General features: G+C 47.4%; 1 protein-coding gene across 2 annotated transcripts in view; it reads left to right on the top strand.

Annotated features, from left to right (window-relative positions):
- The first annotated feature begins 597 nt into the window (after positions 1 to 597).
- The window catches only part of RASSF8 (Ras association domain family member 8), a 73,263-nt gene continuing 66,971 nt past the window's right edge, over positions 598 to 6,889 (top strand). Inside the window, exon 1 of one of the 2 annotated variants that reach the window (XM_081957566.1) lies at positions 598 to 817. The gene's annotated coding sequence lies outside the window, so the exon portion shown is untranslated. Of the gene's footprint in view, positions 818 to 1,403; positions 1,548 to 6,889 lie in introns of those variants that run through there. The other variant, XM_081957567.1, reaches the window with a different exon arrangement.

Here is a 6,889-nt window from a genome sequence, read left to right as displayed (position 1 = left end):
GCGCAGGGATCTCAGCTAGGAACGTTTGAAGCGACCTCTCTCCCCCCACTCCACCGGTACCCTTTCACACGTTCCTCACCAAAGGCATCTTGCGTGTACATCTTCCGCGAGGGGTGCAAAAATCTCCTTGGCTAGGAACCTGTGAATGGGTCCCCCACCGCCAGGATCGGTTCGCGCGTCCCTTGCTAAAGGGATCTTGCGCGGGGATGCAATAAGTCCTGTGGTTTGGAACGCGTGAATTGGTTCCCTCTCCTAAGGGACCGGTTCACACCTTCCTAGCTAAGACGATCTGGCGTGTAGATCTTGCGGCTGGATGCAAGATCTCTCTGGTTGGGAACGTGTGAATCCCTCCCTATCTCCTCCAGTCCCATTTCACACGTTCCTCCCCAGGGGGATCTTGCGTGTAGATCTTGCGGGGGGGGGATGCAAGATCGCTTTGGGTCCCATCCCATCCCCGTTACGCGGAGACCCCCGGGGCGGGGGGGGGGAGGCAGGCGGGGGCGAGGCGAGGCGCGTCCCCGCGGCAGAGCCGGCAGCGCGCGTGGCGGCGGCGGCTGTAACCCGAGCGGGGCCGGAGCCGAGGGAGGAGCTGGCCGGAGGGTCGCCGCCCGCCTCCCCGCCCCCAACGCCGCCGCTGCAGCGCCGGCCAACCTCGGCTCCTCGCCGCCGCCGCGCCCGAGAAGTTGGGGGCCGCCGCCGTCGCCGCCTCGCAGCGGGCGAGGGTCTCCGGGGAAGCGGCGCTGGAGCCGCAGGCGGGGACCTGGGCTTGCGGGGCCGCTTCCTGGCTCGGCTCGGCGGGGTTTGTCCTGGCAAAGCGGTAAGGAGAAACTTCGGAGCTCGACCCCCCCCCCGCCCCCTCCTCTCTCTCTCTCTCTCCCTCTTTCCTTCCCTCTTTTTCTTCTGCCTCTTTCCCTCCCTCCTTTACTGCCCCTCTTCTTTCCCTCCTTCCTTCCCTCTTTTTAGTTCTGCCTCTTTCCCTTCTTCCTTTCCTGCATGCCCTCCACTTCTCTTTTCCTTCCTTCCTCATTCTTTTTCCTCTCTTTCCCACCTCGCTTCCCTCCCTTCTTCTCCTTCCTTCCTCCTTCTCCCCTTTTCCTCTCTCCCTCCTTCTCTCCTTCCTTCCCTCCATCCTTCCTTCCCTCCCTCCCTCCTTCCTTCATAGGCTCTTTCCCCCTTCCTTTCCTCCCTTCTCCTTTCTTTCCTTCTTCCCTTCCCTTCTATCTTCCCTTCTTTCCTTCATAGGCTCTTCCCCCCTTCCTTCCCCCCTTCAGCTAGTGCCTTTTCCCCCTTTCCCGCCTCCCTTCCCTCTTCCCCTTCTGGACCTCCCCCCCCCCTCCATCCACCTCCGTTTCCCTTGCCTCTCCTCCTCTTTTCCCTTTGGATCCCGCTTGGCCACCCAGCCTTTGCCTCTCATCAGAGAGAGAGAGAGAGGGGAAAAAAACATCTTTGCTTTGCCTTCGGGTTTAAAGGCTGCGACTCCAGCCGGACTCGGGTCTCGTCTGTATCCAAAGGCTGCCGAAGCTCTCAAGTGGGCTGAAGGAGACCAGGTAGCGATGGGACCAGCCGAAACATACAGTGCCTTTATATATCTTTATTCCACCTGGCCCAAAGCTACAAAGCTCCCAATTTCACCTCTGCAGAATAGATAGCTTATTATTATTCTTCCTTCTCTCCCTCCCTCTCTCCTTTCCCCCTCCCTTGCTGCCTCTCTCCTTCTCTCTCTCTCTCTCTTTCTTTCTCTTTCCCTCTCTCTCTCTCTCTCTCAATCCCTCTGTTTCTCTCTTCCTCCACTCCCTCTCCCCTTCCTTCTTCCTCCCTCTCTTCCTCCTCTCCCTCTCCCCTTCCTTCCTCCTCTCCCTCTCCCCTTCCTTCTTCCTCCCTCTCTTCCTCCCGCCCTCTCTATCCCCTCTCCCTCTCTCAATCCTTCTCTCCCTCCATTCCTCTCCTCTTCCCTCTTCCTCTCTCTCCCCTCTCTGTCTCCACCTCTCCTTCTCTCTCCCTCATACTCTCTCTCTCTCTCCCCTCCCTCCCTCCTCCCTCCATTTAATTCTAACTTCTGAAAATGATATCAAGTAAAATTCAGTCATTAGCCAGGAGTCAAGACTGACTTGAAAAGGGAGGGGGAAAAGTCAAAAACCCTTCGTGAAATAAGATTTACTTTCAAGTAAACCTAGAGCAGTTGTAAGCAATCATCCATTCTCTCTTTCTCTTTTCCTCCCTCTCTCCCTCTCTGCCTCCCCACTTCCATTTAATTAAAAACCTTGGACTTCCACCCTCTGCATACTTTTCTGCTAACTCTGTTGAGTTTCCCAGCACTCTGAGTAAGCCTGCATAGGATATGATGGGGCCGGGAGGGGAGGGCGGGGGGGGGGGGAGGAAAGGAAACCAGTGTTGATAGTAGATGCTGGATCTGATTTTTTTGAATTTTTAAATTTTGTTTGAGCAACGGAGGGGGGAGGAAAAAAGATTCTTTCTCTGACTCACCCGATTTGCAGTTCAAAGTTTGTTTGGGGGGGGGGTGTTCTGTGTTTTTAATCCTCTGGTGCACATACCCCCCCCCCCCCGCAGTCAGATGTCAGGTTGACGTGACCAGCAGCATTGCCTGCCGGAGGAGGAGAATGTGTGAGCATTAGGAATGTTTATAAATCAAACATGCAACCTGGCCCAGTTACAGTTTGGGGAATTGCCCTGCAGAATTGCTCCTGGGTGGCATGGAAGCTCCCCTTAGCAGTGGGAAGAAGAACAAGGAGAATCACTGCATTCCAGACCCAAAAACATCTGTATATGTGTATGTGTCTGTCTGTCTGTCCATCATATTTATCTCTGTCTGTCTGTCCATCTATCTATATCTTATATCTCTTCCTCTCTCTCTCTCTCTCTCTGTCTGTCTGTCTATCTTATTTATCTCTGTCTGTCTGTCTGTCGGTCTGCTATATCTGTCTGTCTGTCTGTCTGTCTATCTAATTTCTCTCTCTCTCTCTCTCTCTCTCTATCTATCTATCTATTATCTATCTATCTTATTTATCTCTCTGTCTGTCTCTGCTACATCTACTCTGTCTATCTATCTATCATTATCTATCATCTATCTATCTATCATCTATCTATCTATCATCTATCTATCTATCTATCATCTATCTATCTATCTATATCTATCTATCTATCTATCTATCATCTATCTGCTATATCTGTCTGTCTGTCTGTCTGTCTATGCATTTGTGTGCCTGAGTTGCAAAAGTTGCATTGTGTGGTTTTTTTGGGAGTTTCTGAATCATGCCAAAGTGGCATCAAGACCAGCTAAAAAACAAAAATCAGGCTGAATGGGTGAACAGAGCAGAAGAAAACCGTTGCTCCCTGATTTCCAAAAAGAGGGGGGAAAAGAACCATTGTTATATATACAAATCATCCCGATGATAAAAAGTATATTTTGCAGATGGGAGAAAACAAAAGCCCATGAAATTTTTCTTAAGTAATTTTTTCCCCCTGCTTCGGGGTGAGGATGGATGGGGGTTGCTGTTGGTTAGGGGTGGGGGGAAATGATCATTTAAAAAAGAAAACAAGTTTTCGTGACATTGGATATTTTTTTTCTTAATCGGAGGTTATCACATTTCTCTTTGTGTCTTTTGCTTGTTCAAAAAAAAAAGATCCTTAAAAGCCAAACTTGCTGGTTGTTTTCTTTAGATGGTGTGACCGCCTCTTGTGATGTTTTGAATGGCTGACCCAGAATTTTTTTGGGGGGGGGGCAGGAGATACACAGCAGGGGGTTGAAAAATGTCCTCATTTCTGCTGAATCTGATCCCATCACCTTGACTGCATATATGCATCGAAGTTTTTAAGAAGATGTTGGATAACCATTTGTCTGAAGTGCTGCAGGGTTTCCAGTCTAAGCAGGGGGTTGGGCTAGAAGACCTCCAAGGCCCCTTCCAACTCTGTTATTCTATTCTATTCTAGCTTGATTCGCCCAAAGGGAGATCTTTTTTTTTTTTTTTTTGAAATTGAGAATTATTTCCATCTGAAAGAAGAATTAGCCTGTGGTTATGGGCAGATTTAAATTTCTCCAGGGCTTTGTAAGTAGGCAGGTAGAATGTATTTATTTCTTTTGATACCATAGGATTGCAGATGAGTTTTTACAGCTGTTAACATCTGAATGGGACTTAGGATGCAGATGAGGGGCTGATTCCTGAGGTTGCTTCTGATGCATTGTGACCATTTAAGTATGGAAAAGGGGTCTGAACTTAGATTTTATTAGGTTAAGATATTTCTCAAAAATGTTCTTTGTAACAAGCCTCCAAGTTCTGGGGTTTGGATGTGCCTGAAGGGGAATATAAGTGTTCCTTGTTATTGGGCTTATTTATTTATTAATGTATTGGGTTTAAATATATAGGACTGGAGTTTTTCCCAGTTTTATAGTCCTCTGCTTATGACACAAATGAGTCCACAAATCTCTTTTTTAAAAAAGTTTTATTTTTTTTCTTTCCATATACATTCACAAATATACATTCTTGTAATTACTATTAAGATTTATCCATTGACTTCTAGCATTTATCGCAATTTTCTTTAAAATATAAAAAGCTCAATTGGGATCACTTTCTTGCCACTTTGCCCCTCCGTCTTATTTTGCAACGACCCTACTCCTTCCTTCCTTCTTCCCAACGTCCCTTCTCTTTTCCTTTCCTCCTTTCCTTCCTCTTTTCTTCTTCCCTTCCCTCTCCCCCACTCCTCCTCCTCTCTTCTTCTCCTTCTTGCCCTCTCTCCTACACTTACTTCCCCTCCCTCGCTTCCTCTCCTTTCCCCTTTCTTCTTTTCCCTCCTCTTCCTTCCTCCTTCCGTTGTTGCCCTTGCTTTTTTCTTTTCCACAATTTCCAAAATCTCTGTTGTTAAGCGATGCATTTGTTTTTACAACTCTTTAACAACTTTTCTTGCCATCTTTTTTATATATGTGTTCAGCTTACGGCCCCCTAGTTTCCTTTTCCTCCCCACCTCCATATAAATTATCTTCTAAATATGGGCAGCCCTAGGAATGTTATTCCCATATACTTGTAATCTGCTCTCCTACATTTACTTCCCCTCCCTCATTGTTTTATCTGCAAGTTTGTCTTCTAAAAATCTTTCAGTCTTGCTAATAGTCTCCAGTTCTTCAGTAGTTCTTAGGTGCTGAGTTTCTTATGCATGTAGTCCTCGACTTACACCCACAAACTGAGCCCCAGATTTATGTTGCTAAGTGAGACAGTTCTTAAGTGATTTTTGCCCCATTTTACGACTTTTCTTGCCATAGTTGTTAAGTGAATCTCTGCAGCTGTTGAGTTAGTCACACGGTTGTTAAATGAATCTGGCTCCCCCATTGACTTGGCTTGCCAGAAGGTTGCAAAAGGAGGATCACGTGACCCTGGGATTTTGCGACCGTCGTAAATATGAATCCATTGCTAAGTGTCTGAATTTGGATCGTGTGATCATGGAGATGCTGCAATGGTCGTTAAGTGGGGAGAATGGTCATAAGCTGCTTTTTTCAATGCCGCTGTAACTTTGAATGGTCACTAAGTGGATTGTAAGTTTGGGACTGCCTGTGCTCGGAATTATTATGGAAGCAGAGAGATTTTTCTCCCTGCTCTTCCCCCGAGAGAAGAGAGGTCTAGGTGAGAGCTTATATTCACTGGACTTCAAAAATATATTTTATTAATTTTCAACCTCTTTGAAGTATTTATCTTGATTGCATATCGCAACCCCTGTTAGAATCTGATCCCATCACCTTGACTGCATATATGCATAGAAGTTTTTAAGAAGATGCTGGATAACCATTTGTCTGAAGTGGTGCAAGGTTTTCAGTCTAAGCAGGGGGGTGCGCTAGAAAACCTCCAAGGCCCCTTCCAACTCTGTTGTTCTATTCTATTCTAGCTTAAACGTGTAAAAACATTGAATTGTAGTTACATAGAGGTGGCTAGGCTAGGCAAAAGTAAAGGTTCCCCTTGCACATACATGCTAGTCGTTCCCGATTCTAGGATGCGGTGCTCATCTCCGTTTCAAAGCCGAAGAGCTAGCGATGTCCGAAGATGTCTCCGTGGTCATGTGGCCGCCATGACTAAATGTCAAAGGCGCACGGGATGCTGTTCCCTTCCCACCAAAGGTGGTTCCTGTTTTTCTACTTGCATTTTTTACATGCTTTCGAATTGCTAGGTTGGCAGAAGCTGGGACAAGTCACGGGAGCTCACTCCGTTACGCGGCGCTAGGGATTCGAACCGCCGAACTGCTGGCCTTTCTGATCGACAAGCTCAGCGTCTTAGCCACTGAGCCACCTTAACATCTTAGATTTTTGCGTGAGAACTTTGCTTGCCATCCTAACACTGAACATCCTCTAAACTTGAAGGTCATTGAGAAAAGTTTTGGACATGTAGATGCATGCGCTCACTTAAAGATGCTTACAGCTGCAATCTCTTTAAAATAACTTAGAAGACAAAATAACAGAGTTGGAAGGGACCATGGAGGTCTTCTAGTCCAGGGGTCACCAAACGTTTGGACCCCAGGAACCACTAAATTCATAATTTTAAATCCCACAGACCATGAATATGATCTGCCTAATGACTGGGTGGGTGGGCGTGGCTAGGTGGTCATGCAACTGGGTGGGTGTGGCCAACTTTATGTCACTCACGTCGAGGGATGCCTCTACTCGCCCCTCCCCTCCCAGCCCCTCCTCCTGTCCCCACCCGGGCTCCTTAGGGCCCCAACAGGAAACAGTGGCTGGAGCGAACAACTACGGAGAATCTCCATAGATGTCCAGTCTCTCCTTGAAAGCCTCCAGTGATGGAATGCCCAAAACTTCTGGTGGCAAGCTGTTCCACTGGTTAATTGTCCTCAATGTTAGGAGAGTTCTCCTTAGTTCTAGGTTGCTTCTCTCTTT

This window comes from Natrix helvetica (assembly GCF_964273705.1).
Source record: "Natrix helvetica genome assembly, chromosome: 6".
In the NCBI taxonomy this organism is placed as follows: domain Eukaryota; kingdom Metazoa; phylum Chordata; class Lepidosauria; order Squamata; family Natricidae; genus Natrix; species Natrix helvetica.
This window is presented reverse-complemented; position numbering and strand designations above follow the sequence as displayed.